The sequence below is a fragment of the Meriones unguiculatus genome, chromosome 12 (assembly GCF_030254825.1).
Source record: "Meriones unguiculatus strain TT.TT164.6M chromosome 12, Bangor_MerUng_6.1, whole genome shotgun sequence".
NCBI classification, from domain to species: Eukaryota; Metazoa; Chordata; class Mammalia; order Rodentia; family Muridae; genus Meriones; species Meriones unguiculatus.
This window is the reverse complement of record NC_083360.1, coordinates 93297227-93317076: the sequence shown is the minus strand read 5'-3', so window position 1 is coordinate 93317076 and position 19850 is coordinate 93297227. Positions and strand designations below refer to the sequence as shown.

General features: G+C 37.2%; 1 pseudogene; it reads left to right on the top strand.

Annotated features, from left to right (window-relative positions):
- The window catches only part of LOC110542940 (ubiquitin-conjugating enzyme E2 N-like), a 61460-nt pseudogene extending 42027 nt beyond the window's left edge, over nt 1–19433 (top strand).
- The last annotated feature ends 417 nt before the right edge of the window (nt 19434–19850 follow it).

Here is a 19850-nt window from a genome sequence, read left to right as displayed (position 1 = left end):
AAAAAAGAAAGAAGAGAGCCATATCATATGGCAGAGAAACATTTAAAGAAATGCTCAACGTCATAAGCCATCAGGGAAATGCAAATCAAAATGACCCTGAGATTTCACCTTACACCTATCAGAATGGCTAAGATAAAAAATTCAAGTGACAACATATGCTGGAGAGGTTGTGGAGAAAGGGGAACCCTCCTCCACTGCTGATGGGAATGTAAACTTGTACAACCACTCTGGAAATCTATCTGGTGCTTTCTCAGACAATTAGGAACAGCGCTTCCTCAAAATTCATCTATACCACTCCTAGACATAAATCCAAAAGAAGCTCAAGTACACAACAAGGAAATTTGCTCAACCATATTTGTAGCAGCTTTATTTGTAATAGCCAGAAGGTGGAAACAACCAAGATGTCCCTCAACTGAAAAATGGATACAGAAAGTATGGTACATCTGCACAATGGAATATTACTCAGCAATAAAAAACAAGGAAATCATGAAATTTGCAGGAAATGGTGGGAACTAGAAAAGCTCATCCTGAGTGAGCTATCCCATAAGCAGAAAGACACACTCGGTATATACTCACTCATATAGATATATAATATAGGATAAACCTACTAAAATCTGTACACCTAAAGAAACTAATCAAGAGGGAGAACTCTGGCTAAAATGCTCAATCGCCATCCCAAAAGGCAAAGAGGATGGACATCAGAAGAAGGAGAAAACAGGGAACAAGTTAGGAGCCTCCCACAGAGGGCCTCTGAAAGGCTCTGCCCTTCAGACTATCAAAGCAGATGCTAAGACTTATGGCCAAACTTTGAGGAGATTGTAGGGAATCTTATGAAAGAAATGGGAGTTAGTAAGACCTGGAAGGGACAGGAGCTCCACAAGGAGAGCAACAGATCCAAAAAATGTGGGCACATGGGTCTTCCCTGAGACTGAAACCAAGTAGCATGCATGGAGATAACCTAGAACCCCTGCACAAATGTAGACCATGACAGTTCAGTCTCCTAGTGGGTTCCATAGTAATGGGAACAGGGACTGTCTCTGATATGAACTGATTGGCCTGCTCTTTGATCACCTCTCCCTGAGCTGGGAGTAGCCTTACCAGGCCACAAAGGAAAACAAGACAGCCACTCCTGATGACACCTAACAGACTAGGATCAGAAGGAAGGAAAAGAAACCCTCCCTTACCAGTGGACTTGGGGAGTGGCATGTGTGGAGAAGGAGGAGGAAGGGAAGGATTGGGAGGTGAGGAGGGAGGGAACCACAGGGGAGATACAAAGTAAATAAAGTCTAATTAATAAAAAGGGGGGGGCTGAAGAAAGAAGAGAGCCATGAATGTTCCTGTTGGGCCTAATGTATTGTTATTGTTTTTTTTTTTTTTAATTCAATATAGGATATTATTCCATAGAACGAATGGTGACTCCTACCTGTAGGGATGGTGTTGCCATCTCAATTAGTCTAATCTAGAAAATCCCTCACAAATATTTTCTCTCCAAGATGATTCTAGACCATGGCAAGTCAAAAATCAATACAAACCATTACACTAGGATTGTGTAAATTCATCTCACTTTGATTATAAATGTATTAAATACACTGCAGTTTTTTAACCACTAAACTATATGTTTAAAAGAAATTAATTCAGGACCATGCATGGAGAGGACCTAGACCCTCTCTCTGCTCAGATATAACCCATGGCATCTAAGTCTCCATGGGGGTTCCTTAGTAAGGGGAGCAGGGGAAGTCACTGTCATTAACTTGGCTACCTGCTCTTTATTCAATTCCCCCTGGAGAGGTGGCCTTATTAGACCACAGAGAAAGAGAATCCAGATAGTCCTGATGGGACCTGATAGGCAAGGGTCAAGTAGTAGGGGTAAAGGCACTCCCTCTCAGTGGACTAGGAGAGGAACATAGAGGGGGAATTGGGAAGGTGAGTGGGACCAGAAGGAGATGAGGAAGGGGGTCACAGCCAGGATACAACGTGAATAAATTGTAGTAAATAATAATAACATAATAATAAGAAAAAATGAAAAAAGAAAAAATAATTCTGCAAGATTTCCATTATTAATATTTGATAATCTTCAATTCATTTAGTCTTTTTTCATTTCTGTTTCTTCAAGACTTACAAGTATATTTCTGCACCTTGAAAATCCCATGGTAACACGAAAACAGTTTAGTAAACAGACTTCTCTGTATTTGCAGCAAATTGAAGTCTCCCTGTGAGAAGAAAGAGAATGATGTATTTTTATCTGGGTTAACCCTTCATCCTTTGTGGAAAGGGTAGTTTGAATATATCAATATAAAACATCACATTAATTCAAACTCTGCACAAAAGACAGAAAGAGAAATTTGAAAATTTCTGTAATACCAACAATTAAGAAAAAATATTTAGTATGTTTCAATATTTTTATTCATAGAAATACTCAGATATTCACTTAAAATCAGGATCAATGCTTCATAATTTTAATTGTATGCTTTCCACTAATGCTTCTATCTGATTAGTTTTACCTTAAAATTTAGTTAAGTTGTTTTTATGATTTATGGTTTACTTGTATGTGCCATCATATATTGAATTAGACCTCTATTACAGAATGTTTTTTAATTTTATCATAAACAGCCATAGAAAAGCACCATTTTTTATTGTTATACAAAGACTATATACACTTCTTAAACTTCTTTCATTGTGCCTTATGGAGCTATCCTGCTGGATTGCAACATCACAAAAATAACACATTAGAGGAAAGTTGTGAGGAAGAAGAGTAAATGATTTCTTCCGAACTCAGAGATAGTATTGCACAGGATACAATATAGTCAGATATATAGGCTTTGTTTTATTAAAGGAATAACTGGTAATGCCTACTGGAAAAATAGCCAGAACCCAGGATTAGTGGTTGAAATGGACATTAATCTTTACGGTAAAGAAAAATTCCATATGAAACTGGAAATAGGGTAATATTGAGTATTATAAACATAATACAATCAAAATGAAAAATCACTGATACTTAATTTGAAAATAAATAACTTTTGTTAGGGAAAATAGAAATAATTTCTTATTTTAAATGATTTTACTTTTTAAATTGTGGTATTTATGTTTACATAATTCACTGTTTGCAATATTGTAAATGTGTGATACAACTGGATCTACAATAATGTAAACTGTGCAGAAAGTTCAGAAAAATTGTTTAAATGGGGCTTTTAAATAATGCTAATACAAATTCATGTAACTCCAGACTACCAAAGAATATATATCAGAGTGAAAGAAGCTATCCCAGAATTAAATTTTTACCTTTAGGTAGTAGGCCTTGCGGTCATCCAGGTAGACAGTTGAGAACCACTGTACAATGCAAAGTTGACAAATGGCAAAATGTATTTTAATTAAAGCTACAGAAAGAAATTGATATTCTCACAAATGGAGAACAAGAAAATGTCACTTAATAAATAATGACCAAAAAAAAAAAAAAAAAAGGGAATGTGCAACTGTGAGTGTGTCATATGTGGTTTTGTTTAGATGGTTTAAAATCAAACTCTATTTATGATGTCATTTTCCAAAACATGTTTGTATGTTCTTTGTAGATTCTTAGAATGTTTTCCCATTCACACCAAGTTGAGACCTGTGGTAAAGAATCCATATAGAGCTCAATCACAGCTCAATATAAAATTTACCTTAAGGCCACACCTGCCACTGGTGCTTGCCTTATAGTGATTTAACTTTCATCTCTCAGGTGGAATGATCCGCTCCTAACACTCATCCTGATTAAACTGAGTCGCGACTTCTGAGTCCTCAAGACTTTGACAAGCACCTTTTTCTTGCCTTTTCCTTATATTAGTCTGTAATCTTAGACTGTCTCCTTAAAGCACGTGCTTAAGTTTGATTATGGGTAATTTTTCTTTATAATGTTGAATGATCTTCCATTGCTGAAAAGCCTAGCCTTAACACATTTGTATCTGACTTCTTTATTGGTTCTTTGTTGGATTTTATGCATCAAATAGCAACAAACAGCCCTTTGTATCATTGTATTTTTTTTTATGAAGGATATAAATAACTGGGCCTGCCCTAATGAACTTCCAAAATGAAGGATACGTTTGAGAATCAAGAGTACAGAACAGAAGTTGCAAAGTGAGGAAAATGGAAGGAACACATGTACTTTGAGTAGGCGATTTCCACTGGCTCATTGAGTTAGTGTTTAGGTTTTCATAAGTTATAAAAAACTGGCTTTTCAATGCAGCCAATATTAAACATTGTATATGTAAACATAATTACACTCGTTATGGAAGAAAAAAATGAAATCTAAAACTAATCATTTTCTTTTACTAAATGCAGCCAGGGAAATTTTTATCTATTGAATCACTTTGGTAGAAATATGAAGCAGTGTGCATTTGCATAATTATAGGAGTGTGTATCTCAATTCCATAGTCAACACAGTAGGATGACATTGGACTTGTAAGAATCGTGATACCCGCTATGACTCTCTTCAGACAGAAAAGGGATCTTGGAACTACAGCCACCATTGTTACTACCATCTCATTCGCAGCTGTTGGAGCTACCACCAGGGCATTAGCCATGAGTCATACTGGGCAGACTGCTCAGACCCTGAATTTAGCCAATGTAGCTCATGCCTTAGTTGTACAGAAAGGAATTAATGCTCAACTAAAAGGAAGCTTGATGGTGTTCAATCAGAGGATTGACCTCGTGCAGGAGCAAATTGATACCCTATGGCAAATCGCTCAACTTGGCTGTCAATGAAAATATGCTGGACTTTGAGTCACTAGCATATAACATGAGATTTTTTCCTGTGCTGCGAATCTGTCTAAACAATTGTCGAGCTATATTTTAGGTAATTGGACTGGAGAATTCGATACTACGATGAAGCAGCTGAGAGTGGCCATTGTCACAGTAAATTCTACCAGAGTGGACGCAGGACTAGCCACAGGATTATCATCATGGATTGCTGCAGCCATGAATCATCTGAAGGAATGGGCGGGCATGGGAGCGTTAGCAGGCCTTCTGGTGTTGGTCTCCTTGGTTTGCCTGTGGTGTATATGCAAGATTAGAGTCTCACAACAGCGTAATGCAGCCATGACCATTCAGGCCTTTACAGCCATTGAAGCAGGACAGTCTCCCCAAGCATGGTTGGCTACCATAAAAAGCTAAAATGTTACGCTCAGGATGCGAGGCTAAGCACTGCACTTAGGGTCAGCTGTTTTCGACCCAGAGAAGAGCATGTCTGATTGCATGCGGGTTGATGCCCCAGGTCCCGCCTCTGAGAAAAGGGTATTGGTCGGGTCTGATGCTCTTTGGGTGGATGACACCTAAATGAACATCAGTACAAAGTCCCAATTTATTTCTAATATCAGAGATCAGACCTCTACTCTTGCCTGATGCGTCTAAAACAAAAAGGAGGAACTGTAGAGAGCTGCGGAATGCTATGCCTTAAAGATGGAGCTGGTTTCTGCCTTCCACCTTCCTGATGGTGAGTGCTCTCTGTCACGAACAATTCCACATTTGGCTAAGGCTGAGGATCTGGCTTGCTTCCATGTATGTGGACCTATCTGCATTGCCCACGTGGCACGCCTGGGTTGGCTACCCAGAGGCTATTTAAGCTGTGGGCTGGCTTTCCCCAGGGTCCAAGGATTGTTCAAGGTTCCTGAATAAACTGCATTGAAAAAGAAAAAAAAAAAAAAAGAGTGCATACAGTATTTGACAAAAAGATAATTCCCCACTTGTTTGTGCAGACAGTTAATCTCAAGAGTTAGGAGTAAGGCAAGCTATTTTCATTATGGAACTTAACAATGATATTATGATAAAGTTATATAGAATTGGAATCAGCTAAAATTCAAGACAGAGTTTGCTATTGAGTAAACTCAGTGTATGAAATTTCATTTATTTGCCCCTTCTCATTGTCACATGTAAGGGAAAGTGACAAGTTATCATCACTTAATAAATTTGAGTATTTTGTCTTTAAAAAAAAAAAGAATCGTGATACCTTATGAATCTGAAAATCAAGGCTTAACTTATTGTTTGATTGTTATCTGGGTTAAATGCCACTAAAAAATTAATGTCAATAAAACTATATTTAGTGAAACATATGTCTTCTAGTCTAAACATTAGAAAGTGCAATTCATTTTAAATATGTAGTACATCTGAATCCACAACGATGTAAACAGTGCAGAAAGTTCAGGGGTCATTTCAATATGTAAACAATTATTTTTTTCCTATTTTCCCATTTAGCATTGACTTCACAGTCATTATTGACAAATAGTTAATGTTATAACACATATTTTCTTTGTTTTTTTTCATGTTACACACTAATCTAAATGAAGATATCATCCAATATTTAGGTAATAACTCCATTAGTTTATCAATAACACTCATCAAATTGCTATAGACACAAGATTTGGCAAAATCCGACCAAAATATTCCATGCTAATTAAATGACCTTATCAAATTTATTATCATTGATTTTTTTATTTATAAATGGTGTACTTAATATTCTTATATACACAAAGGATTTGATATACATACCTATATATGCATACCTATGCATGCATTGAATTTTTTATTGAAAAGCATGATTTTCTTTCTTCTGAAGATTCACATGTTCAAATTTAAAGGGACACAAGAGAAGCAACAGAGTAACAATAGAAAAGAAAGTAGTTGTGGCCACTTCAGAATACTCTGAAGGGAAGGAAGAGGCTCCCTAGGAGGGCACATTTTTTGACACTCTCTGGTCACATACTCAGGACCAACAGGAATTTTGATAAGGATTTTATTAAAATGTAGCAAAGAAAATGTTCAAGAAGTGTACAACTGAATTGGAGATGTCCTAGGAAAGGAGAAATTTGGACCTCATAGGGATACTAGGACAAATGCCAATGTGCACATAGCTAATAAACACGATGGAGCCAGGGATAGAAAATCACTAAGAGGAAACTGTAAGGCTCGAGGCATCTTACTGACAGTCCTCCAGCATAATAAGGTACCATGGTAACAGTGATACATTTCATGACTTACAGGGAAATCAGATAGCAACAATATCTTGCTGAAGTTAGTAAGATTCTTGGTAGCAACAGTCAGGAATGATTAGAATGAGTAACTGAGGTACCAGAGTGAGTGTGAGAAATGATAAAGGGATAGAATTGGATTTTAAAATATAATAAAAAGTGACAGTAATTTGAAGGCAAAGTCACACACAGTATAGGAACTCTGTCCTTTGATCTGGTATGGAAAGTAGTTTGAAAAACAAAGAGCTCATAATCTAAAAATGGCCTCCTTGCAGTATATGAGTATATACCCAAACAGTTATGGGGGTAGCAAGTGATTAATGGGGTTTTTACTTCTAAACTTTGCTATTTAAGAATATTTAGACAAAACATTGCTCACCTGTTTCTCTCCTTGGCTTTGTGACTACCTTCCACCCTCAATTTTTAAGCATTTTCTGCAGGCTTAATGCTCCTGGCAAGCTGTCAAATGGCCTGTGTGTCTTTACAAAGAGACTCTGTTCCTGTAGAAGTATCAGGACTCCAAAGTTAACAGTGATTTTATTTCTCAATGTACATTTCTGTCATAAGAACTTTGATATGTAAATTGGCCATACTCCCTTCAAGAATCATTATATGCGATCATGCCAGAACAACCTCTTTGCTGACAGGCCACCTGTCAAGCCCTGTAAGAGCTCTCTAAGATGGGTATAAGAATTCTGCACATATGGTGTTTGTTGCAAACAAATGCTTCCCATATAAAATGGCGACTAGAAAACTTCCGAATTAAAAGCAGCAGGAAGTCAGTGACAAAGTGAGTAGGGGAAGGAACATTCTTAAAGTTTTACACAGTTGTCATGAGGAGAATAGTTAAGAGGAACATAAGTATATATATGCTAAGTAGTTTAAATGGTTGTGTGTAGGTCTTTCCCTGGTACTCAAAGCCTAAAATTAATGAATGTGATGCTTTTTTTAAATATGTGATAGTAACTTCCATTAATTATGTGGATCTTATGTGGATTACATGATATACATATGGTTAAATCCCTTACTGAGGGTGGGTTAATTTTAAGGACTTAAAAACTGATGGTTGATCTCTTACCACAGGCATCAAGAAAATATATTTCTCTTGAGAATACTTCTACTTTCAAGCCCTGTTGCTCGAATGTACATCAAATGACTTACATGTTAAATATTTAAATTCCCAGTGTCTTCTAGAAGGTTAACAGATGTCAACCTAAGAATCTAAAAGATGGTTCTAAAAGTAATGGCTAATGTTCATTATTGCCTCTGAGATATATGACAACCCACAGATGGGTTAATTTGTTTAATTATTGTAAGTTCCTTTGACTTAGTCAGTATACTAAACTCCAGGATAGAGGAATGGAGAAAAGCCATGACCTTGCTCAGAGTAGCGATAATAATGGGCAGACTCAGATTTGATCCTAAATGTCCTCTGTCCAAACAAACGCTCTCTAAACTAACTACTGATCCACCCAACATTCTTTATCATTTACTTTATCAGTCCAATGTTAATATATTAATTCAACCACTAGAAAAGATTTCTTATATTTGTAGTTGTGAGCCTAGCCTTTAATGGCTGAACCATCTCTCCAGATCTAGAAAAGATTTCTAAGCAAACAAAAAAAGCAAACAAGCAATATAAAACAAAACAAAACAAAAAAACAACATGGAGACTAGAGAGAAGGCTCTAGAGAAGGCACCTGAGCAATGTCTCTCCTAACATTAGTCCTCTCAGCCCTGTGACTAGTGGACCTCCTTGGGTTCTACTTAGTCATCTTTTACAAACTAGCTAACCAGACAAACTTGGCTATTCTTAAGAAGATTTCTTCATCAGATCCCAGGGGGGAGAAAAAAAAAAAGAACATTTTGCTCAATACTGACAATTCTTCAAATCAAACGCATACCTGCCATAATCACTACCCTATAAAGACAAAAGAGCCCATTGTTTTTAAGGAGTCAGTGTTACTTATTGACTATTATATTCAGTCAATCAGAACTTAGCAAAGAGAAGAATTTATTTGATGGCCCCAGTGATTTTTCAGCAATAGCTCTAAGATCTCTTCAAGCCTATGACCTCATACTTCAGAAGAACATTAATGGTTACTCTAGAGGTGAATAACTGCAGTATTTTGTTTATTCAAAACCATGATCCAATCTGAATAAATAATGCTTTGGAATAAATGTTCACAATGAAAGCTGGCAGCCATCGTTTTTCAAAGAGCCTGGGAGGGAAATTATTAAATCTGGAGAAAGCACCTTCTGACTCTCTAATGCTGAATCTGACACTGGAGAGTAGACATGGGAAATGAAAAATATTATCAACATGCTTCCTCCCAACAAGAAACACAAATAGTGCCATTATTTGACAGATATTATTTGAAACTGATCTTTCATGACCTCATTCTATACAGCTTCTATGATCATCTGTCTGTGTGAGAGCCTGATTTCTAACAATGTGGCTATTATAATTATTTATGTTGATCTAAGCTTGTGCCTGAGAAATGAGTTTATGAAACACAGATCCGGACATATTACTAATAGTGAGTTCAACAGAGTCAAGATCAAGATTTGATAAGAAAAGAAATAGAGTGCATTCAGATATACTTTGTAAGCAAGTCACATTTATTCAAAACCTTCAGATCATCACAAAGCAAATTTAAGGAACAAAATAGCTCAAGGATTTATGTGGCAAATTATAAAAATAAATATGATATAAGAAAGGAGTGGGAATGGGCATATCAGTGACTGATTGGTCATTTATCAGTCACATGATGTTGTCATATGAACTGTATGGACCGGGTCCTGTGCTATAAAGCTAAGATGGGCTATCAGAATTGAGAATATAGGCCCATAGGTATAATACAATGCTGATGATGTGTCTTAGTCCCTGTTCCTGCCATAAACAAATGTGCAAACCTAATACTATGAACCCTGATTTAATCTACAGGGAAAACATGTAGTTAAAAACTTTACATATATATGTGTATGTTTTCCTATATTTCTTGTGAGAAATGCAATAGCCTACTCAGGAGTCCATCGATCACATAACTGCCTCAGAGATAATCTGAAGGTTGATTAGCTACAAAGATCAGATAGGCACGCTCAGTTTCTTCAGGAGTGCAGAAGTGGAGCCATTACACATTTTCACACCACTTACATAATGTGATGTTTCCCTAACATTTAACAGGATTGTAGCATTGATTAATGCATTTATGTCAGAGCCACAGCTTTGAGGATGAATTTATTAATTTCACTGGGTTAATGGCAATGACAATAAGTATATGGGAGTTTGTGGCTGGAAGATCAAAGAAGGAGGTGATTAAATATTATTGCAGAGCCTAGAAAAGAGACAGTGTGTACTATACCACAATTGTGTTGCTCTTACTCAAAATACATTGTAAATATTAAGCCCTGCATATAGTTCATTTCTTTCCTTTTATTAATTCATTTAGGTTAGGTTATGTGTTCTCTCTCTCTGTGTGAGTGCAGGTCTGAGTATTGGTGGAAACCAGAGGTCAACATTAGATCTTTTCCTTAATTATGTTGTATATTGATTTTGTGAGTGTGTGGTGTGTGGAAGCCTGCTGGGACTATGTCTGTTCCCAGCTATTGTGCCCATAAATGTGATGGTGTGTGGGCACACGTACATGTGTACATGGGGAGGCACAAAGTGGTCATCAGCTTTCTTTCTCATTATTCCCTGCTTCATTGAGGCAGGAACCTTTGCTGAATTAGAGCTTGACTGGATAGTCAGGCTGGCCAGCTTGCCCTGGTTTTCCTGTCACTGCCTCCCAAGAACTAGCTTACAGTTGGCCATCACATCCCTCTGGTGTTGACGTGGATTTTGAAGACTCTGTTTTCACATTTTGGCATCAATTACCTTAGTCACTTTGCCATCTTTCCTCAGTAATCTCACTGCATTTTTTGAGACAGGGTTTTACTGAACGAGGAGTTTCACTGGGTTAAGAGGCCAGCAAGCAACAACGAATTTCTTGCTTCTTCTACACTCAGTTCCAGGAACACAACCTCTCACAGCTTTTCCCATGGTGCCTGGGAATCAACCATGGTTCTCCACACTGACAAAACAAGCACTTCCCTGACTGGGGAGGCTATTTTTAACTCTCTCAGAAGTTACTAGTTTCATGTAGTTTTTTGACTAGGAATGGGACCATTAAATCTTTTTTATTTCATATTATCATCTCTACCACTGTTGTCATTGTCAGGTATTGTTTAGGCAGATATATATTGGCTGCCTAAACAATATATATGTATATATAGTTCCTTGGGTATAGCTTCCCTGTCATATCCAGAAGACAGAATCTCAAAGCATAATTCTTGATCCTGTGGCTGTTACAGTCTTTTCACCTCCTCCTCTTCTGTCATATCCTGTGTCTTGTGTACAGGATTATATGGCAGATGTGTCCACTGAGCAGCCCACCATCAGGTGTTCTCTGCATTTGACCAGTTGTGATTTTCCGTAATGGTCTCCGTCTTCTGCAAAGAGAAGCTTATTTGATGAGAGCTGAATGTATCTGCGCGCATAAGGACAAGTATTTAGAATGTTAAATGATGCAGTCTCGGAATCTTAACATCTATGGAAGTTGTCAGTGTCTTAGTTTTGGTAATAGTTCATTCACAGCTTTTAGTAAATTTGGAATATATTATCATTTCAAAATGAAAGCTTCATCGTTCTTGACATTTTCTTATAGTTATTGCAGAGATCAATAGTGAAAAATAAAAATAATTTTTGATACTAAGATCATAATTGTAGAGCAGATGAATGTAAAAATCCAGGTTAAATGAAGAAATGGAAATATTAGTACTGTCTTTCTTTTCAAAAGAAATTCAAGACCACAAGCAAAAGATCTTACTATACAGAGGCATACAGTGGAATGGTTACCCTCATAATCTTTATACACTAATGACTATAGAAATTCACAGTAACATCTTTAATATATAATGTCAAATGATATTGGTTCACCCCATCATCATTCACTGCAGATCAAAATGAAGACAATGATAAGAGTCCTGCCATGATTTTATACTCAAAATGTTATAGTAAAATGAGAATATATTTGACATTTTAGGTACTTGATTTTGTGTTAAATTTCTACTATTCTATGTTTTTCTTCTTGAAAACACAATTATTAATAAATTTGTATGTAAATTAAAAATAAACAAAAGAAGTCAAGTTCAATTTGAAGAATATCATTCTCTGTTCTCTATATTCATTTCTTTATATCAACACCAATGCAATGTGGGGAATGTTGAGGAACGCCTTATAGAGGCCCATGGGGAATGGCGAGCAAAGCCTCAGGGAATCCTATGACTCCTTTCAAAAGGTCCTGATCCACTGCACACAGTGTTGATCTGCTAGGGACTTCTAGCACACTAGTGAAGTCTCAAAATGGATTCAAGGCTAGGATGGTTACTGCTTCCCCCTCCTTCATGGAAGTCTGCTAAGGGGACCTTGCTCGCTCACCCAACATCTCCCCCATTTTCTTATAGTGGCACCACCCATTTGTTACTGGTGCTTGGGGCTAGCATGGGAATGGTCTGATTGGCCTTTCAATCATTTAAAGAAAGCAGCATTACCAGGCCACAGAAGAAGACAATGCAGCCACTCCTGATGAGACCTAATTGACCAGGGTCAGAAGGAAGGAAAAGAAGATCTCCCCTATCAGTGGACTTGGGAAAGAGCATGCATGCAGAGGGTGGAGGAAGGGAGGGATTGGGACAGGAGGAGGGAGGGAACCACAGGGGGGATACAAAGTGAATAAAGTAATTAATAAAGAATTAAATATATATGTATGTATATATATATATATATATATATATATATGAAAAAAAAGCTTGTTACACTGGACAATAAAGTTAGGCCTGCACCTTGAGTCTGGTGTCCCAAGTGTGATTCCAGGGATTCTGCGTGGGCTCCATTGCCACTCACCCTCTTCTCCTCGGTTCTTGATCCCACAGTGGAAAACAATCCAATGTTACATTTGTTATCTTAAACTTAATTTGTTAATTATAACTTAGAATTTTAATTTTTAAGCTATAAAGCAGAATTTTGGATATACCTTACTGATAGGTGTTCTTCAGAATCTTACTTAACTGTTACTTATAACTGTTGTGATCAAGTTCTACCTTGAGAACAAAGCTTTGCATGTTTAATTTGACTTCTCCTTTAATTGACCTAGCGGATTTCTTTGGAAAGAAAAGAGGCAGCTCTCACACCTAGTCAGGCTGGGATAAAAAAAAGCAAGAGAACACTTCAAGTTACTTACATGTCTACTATTATATCTCGTTTGTTAGAGCCCAAAAATATACTAAAGAGAAAAAATTTGGTTTTCTTAAGTGTGCCCTGCAATTGCATCAATAGCTATTTGGGTCAGGAGTGACCTTGCTACAAGGTATGAATGCCACAAAAATGCTTTAATATGAAAAAGAAAATATCTATTGCTATGTATTGCAATATGTGATACTAGCATTGAGCGGACTACTCCATTTCTTGTCAGGAATGTCGGGCAATTTTGTAATATATATGCAGAACATGGTGAGCTACTAAGTGTAAACTTCTCTGGATTTTGAAGTTCCAAAACTGACACTCTGCAGGTCTAGATTTCAGAAATAAATCTAAAGCACAACACTTTGTAAACATGAAGTTTCTGCCTAAAGGCTAACTTCAAGATGAACACTGCACAAAGTTCACAAAGCTTTGTATGTATCTATAAATGCTTTTATGTGCGAAAGTATTAAACACAGATATCTTATTATATTCATTTGTTCTGAGTGCTCCAAGTTCTGGGCTTATGCAGAGCAATACTGGTGTCACAAAGATGAGCTTGTGTGATAAAATATGGGCAGCAAAAGAGCCAATTTATTCTTTTGAGGTTATATCTGAGCCCAGTCCCACTGGTTACAGAAAACAGGTGTGCGAAGATCTGGAAAGAGTACAACTTCCTTGACGAAAGGCTTAGAAGAAAGAAACATGGTACTCTGTAAAAACAAAGTGAAGGCCAGTGTCTTGAACACAAAGGAAGCAACAGATGGATGATCGAAGGCAGGAGCTGTGGGCAGTGGAGGGAGACTCAGAAAGGAGTGTGTGTTGCAAATACCACAACTGGAACAAATTGAAGCATTTAAGCATGGGATGACAGGATCTGACTTGCCTAAAGGGTTTAAGAAATACGAAGGAAAGAGGCCACAATTACTGAGTAAAGCAAAGCAAAGAAACATTACCTCCATTAGGAGCAGGGACACTCAGCCTCTAGACTCTTTTTATCATTGACTTATATATTTTATTTATTTATATGTAAATTATGCATATTTATATGTAAATTATGCATACTAGGTTTCAGTTTGAAATTTACATACAACGACATAATGTATTTTCATACCTACAAACACAGATACCCCTTTGAGGGTTCCTGTTGGAGCTGGACAGAAGTTAGAATCAGCAAGAGGATGGACCTCTGTGAACACGTGTATGTGGGCTTCTCCTGTGTGTGTTTATTGAAGTGAGGAGTCTACCCACTGTCTGTGGCACTATTTTCTAGGTGGTTGCTAGCCTCTACTAGGATGGGAATGGAAGCTGAGCACCAGCATGTCTGCATTCATTGTTCTCTGTTCCTTTGTTTGGATGCAGGGTCTCTAGCTCCCCCAAGCTCTTGCTGCTGTGACCTTCCCAGCTCTGCCAGACGGTGAAAGGGCAATGCGAGCCTGAATAATTTACCTTGCTCAGGGTGTTCTGGCACAGAAACCAAAACATAAACTATGATAGCTTCCCTTATCCCACCCACTCACTCTTACCAAGTAGTCTTCATATATTAATATCTCTTAAAATGTTCCGATTGTTTAATGAATTTTAATTATGATTTCTTATAGGCATATTTGAAGTGCTATTTACAGGCCCATAAACAACTGATCAGTAGCTGTCCCACTGAAGAATACTGAATTTTCTCTCCCAGCAACCTTCAATTTCCTGTCACCGGTCCCTCCCCATACCAAGATAGAGTGCTGATAAGCCCATTATTGTGCATCTCTTGTGTGGGTCACCATACTTGCTGTGGTTTGGAGAATACAATGGCCATTCCATGCCTGGAAAACGGTGTTTGACAATACTTACTGAACTGTCAGCAGGAACACCTCTAGTAAACTCACGACCTACCTACATAAGGGCTTGTGACCAGATTCTTAATACAAGAACTTTTTCTGTAGAACAGGCCTCAAATCTAATAAGAAAGCAGTTCATTAACCACACAATAACTGTGACAGTACTACCCCAATGGGCAGGCCTGTAAGTAAGGCCCTCAGTGCCAATTTCCCATCAGCTTGTGTAGCACCTCTTAGCATTATCAAAGCAATCCAGCAGGGAGCCTGTCTAGAAGTCTACAGACAATTTCAATTTCTTTATTTACCTACTGACTGTAAAATACTTAATATTCATGCATGGATATAATGTCTTTAGATCTAGTCCACCCCTCATTTACTCCTTCCAAATCCCTTCTTTATGTACCCTAACTTTCTTCCTCAATTTCATGTGTTCCATATCAGTTCTCTGTACTGTTTTTGAAATCTCCAGGACATTTTTGACCGATCACTGAAGGGAGGTATCCCACCTTTATTACTGGGTCATTTATTTATCAATCTATAGCTTATACGAGGAGCATAAACCCCTGTTTTGAGTAGCTCCAACTAATTAAACTTGTATATATACATATGAGTTTATGTGTATACACATATACATACAAAGTACATATATACATATATAACCTCAATTAATTAATCTAACATATATATAATGTATATACATGTATGTATACATATATAAGTGTATGCATATATATAAAGCTTATAAAATAGTAGATTTCTGTCTTATTTTTTCAAGTATTCAGTGTTCATCTTGTTGGTTATCTCATTCACACCATCTTCTTTGTCATACCTTTCTATCCCTCTTAAATCTCCTTCCTTCTTTCCTCTTCAAACTGTGTTCTCTCTCCCTCCCTTAGTCCCCACTCTTCCACCGATGGAATCTTTGTGAGGCTTCACGGGTGAAAATGCTCCAGTAGGTAGTCCACACCCAGAAGAGTATAGATTGTATACACTGTGGCTTAATTGGTGGCTTACTTTAAGAAAGAGAAAAAAGAACATAAAGTTTGGGAATAAGAGTGGGAGGATATGCATGTAGGAAAGATTATGGGGAAGAGTTTGTGACAAATATGATTGAAACATGTATAAAATTCTCAAAGTATTAGTACAAACAAAAGATGAATGGCGTATGAGGAACAACAGCCACGGTTGATTTCTGGCCTCCACACTAGAACATCCATGCTACATATACAAGAACAAACATATCATAATTCACTATATTAGACATAGGAGAACAATGATGCTTTTATTTTTAGAAAATGTCAAGTGCAATTTCCATGAGTCTAAACCAATTCTCAGTTAAAAATAATAATCCAAATATAGTTTTATTTTTTGTTCTGTTTTAGCCAGTTTGAGTATTAGAATAACACCATAATGGAGTCTTCCACTCTCTTTTCTTTTCTTTTTTCTTTTTGTTTCTTTCCTTTTATTTTATTTTATTTTCCTTCTCTTTTATTTTCTGAGTTTAGGAAGTGTTTATTGTACTGTGAAAGTCTGGAACTTTCTGTAACTGTGATCTAAGCATAATTTTTTAGTTGGAAAAATTTTTATTACCGTTTCAATTTCAGTATAATTTATAGCTTGTTTAGGTTGTTATTCTTTCTTCTTATGATATTTATTTTTTATTTATTACAATTTGTTCATTTTGTATACCAGCTGTAACCCTCTCCATCACCCCCTCCCAATCCCATCCTTCCTCCCTCTTCTCCTCCTATGCCCTTCCCCACTTACACTGATAGGGGAGGTCCTCTCCCTTCCATCTGTCCCTAGCCTATCAGGTCTCATCAGGACTGGATGAATTGTCTTCCTCTGTAGCCTTGTAAGGCTGCTCCCCCCTCAGGGGAAGGTGATCAAAGAGCCATCCACTGAGTTCATGCCAGAGAAAGCCCCTATTCTCCTTACTAGGGAACCCACTTAGACTGAGCTGGCATGGGCTACATCTAAGCAGGGCTTCTAGGTTATCTCCATGCATGGTCTTTTGTTGGGGTTATTCTTTTTTTAACTGTGGTGGTTTGGATGAATCAAGAAATTCATCCATTTCTTTTAGATTTTCCAACTTAATGGAGTAAAGCCTTCTTTTGTAATGTTCTGTAACTTTTTGGTATCTTTGTAATGTTTCTTTGTTCACTTCTGATTTTGTTAATTTGAGTCATTTCTTTTGGTTAGTTGGGCCAAGGGTCTGATGATCCTGTTTATGTTCTCAAACAACCAAATCTTAGATGTAATAATTTTTTTGGTATTTTTTATTCCAATTTTATTTTTATTATTTTCTTTGTAAATTATTATTATTATTATTATTATTTTACAATTTATTCAATTTTATCCTTGTTGTAGCCCCCTTCTTCTTCTCCTATCCCTCTCCCTTAGTTCCCTGATAGGGAAGATCCTCCTCCCCTAATGTCTGACCATAGCTATCAGGTTCCAGCAGTACTGCCTGGATCCTCTTCTTCTGTGGGCTAGGTCACCCCACCAGGGATAAGTGATTAAGGAAAGAATAGGCAACCAAGTTCATGTCAGAGACTGTCTCTTCTCCACTTACTAGGGAACCTACATGGAGACTGAGCTGTTTATGGGATACGGCTGAGCAGGGGCTCTAGGTCCTCTCTATGCATGGTTTTGGGTTGGTGCATCAGTCTATACAATCCTCCCTGGGCCCAGTCTTTATTTCTATTTATTTATTTATTTAGGTTTTGTTGGTCTCCTTATGGGGCTTCTGTCTCCTCTGTATTGCCCCTTTCCATAAGACTCTCCATTCCTATCTTATTAATTTCTGCTCTGATTTTTCTTATGTCTTGCCATCTACAAGGTTTGGGTTTGACTTCTTTTTCTTTCCAAATTCTTATGTTGCACAATTATAGTCATTTATTTAAGCTCTTTCTGATAATTTAGGCACTTAGGGCTACAAAATGTCTCTCTTACAATAATTTTCATTTAGTTACAGCACTATTTTGATTTATTTTTTGACCATTCATTATTCAGTAATGAATTGGTTAATCTCCATTAGTTTACATGTTTACTAGAGCTTTGCTTGCTGTTGGTTTTGATTTTAAAGTTTATTGCATAATAGATAAGACACATAGGATTAATTCAGTTTCTCTGCATTTGTTAAGGTATGCTTCATGAACTCACAGGGGGTCTATTTTAAAGAAGTGTCCTTGTCCTGCTGAGAAGAATGAATATTCTCCAGAATTTGGATAGAATAATCTATAACTGTCCCTTAGCTCCACTTAATTAAGATGTCAGTTAATTATGTGATTTCTTTATTTTTTTCTATTGAGATGATCTACCTATTTTAAAAAGTGGGTTGTTGAAATTGTCTACTATAATTCAGTTTGTGTTATGCCATTGGTATGCTTTCTACAAAATTAGGTGCAACAGCTTTTGGTGCACATGTGTTTAGTATTGTGATATGTTTTATGATTAATTGACCCCATGATGAAGATGAAATGCCCTTATTTGTCTCTTGTGATTAGTTTTAGTTTGAAGTCTATTTATCCAATACTAAAATGGCAACTCTTGCTTGCCTCTTGATGAACTTTAATGCGGGAACCACAAAGATACCAAACTTACTCCTACTGAAGTAGTGGGAGGTAAGACAAAGAACTATTGATGTGCTTGATAACACTGCCACATAGTAATTGACACAATCAGACAATCAGGATAAATACTTTATAATTCTAACATGAAAGAGAATGACTCTTTGTAGATAGTATGGCCATCTTAAAAAAATCAAAAGCAGCAAATCAAAATATAAAGAGGGAGCCTGGGACTTCCATTCTTGCTTGAGCCAAGTGGAGTTGAGACAAGAGCAGAGGCCAAACTTGGCATCTGACAAGAAGGCCAGGCTGCCCGGCAAGATCACCAAGGAAACCCAGCATTTGCTGTCAGAACCAGTTCCTGGCATTAAAGCAGAACCGGATGAAAACAACGCACCATTTTCATGTGGTTATTGCTGGCTCCCAGGATTCCCCCTTTGAGGGAGGGACTTTTAAACTTGAACTATTCTTTCCAAAAGAATATCCAATGACAGCACCTAAAGTATGTTTCATGACCAAAATTTGCCATCCTAACATAGAGAAGTTGGGAAGAGTATGTTTAGATATTTTGAAAGATAAGTGGTCCCCAGCACTGCAGATCTGCTGAGTTCTATCAATCCAGGCTTTGTGAGGAGCTCCTAATCCAGATGATCTATTAGCAAATTATGTTGCAGAGCAGTGGAAGACCAACAAAGCCCAAGCTATAGAAACAGTGAGAGCATGGATTAGACCATATGCTGTGAATAATACTTAATTTGATCGGATCATCAAATGTACATCACTCTTCCTGTTCTGCCAGACTTCTTCCTTTTTTATTTGCATTTAATGGGCACAGTCTTAGAAATATTACAACATAAAAACACAAGCATCTTTATCTTTGGTGAGTACATGCACATTATCAAATCTGTGTCTTGACCTGATTCACTATTGTAAAGCATGAACAAAGGCTAGAAGTATCATCTGGGTTGTTGTGAGATATTTAAAGGCAAGGATTGTGCTTTGACTTGTTTCCCCATTGAGATTTAAGTAAGAAGCACTGTGAATGAAGGTAGTTGTCAGGGTTAGCTGCCAGAGTTATGGGTGATTTTATTTAATGTTTTAGGGGGAAAGTAGTTCAATTTTATGGCCTCCTTTACCCTCCCCATCTTAAGGGATCTAACTGCAGTGGTCA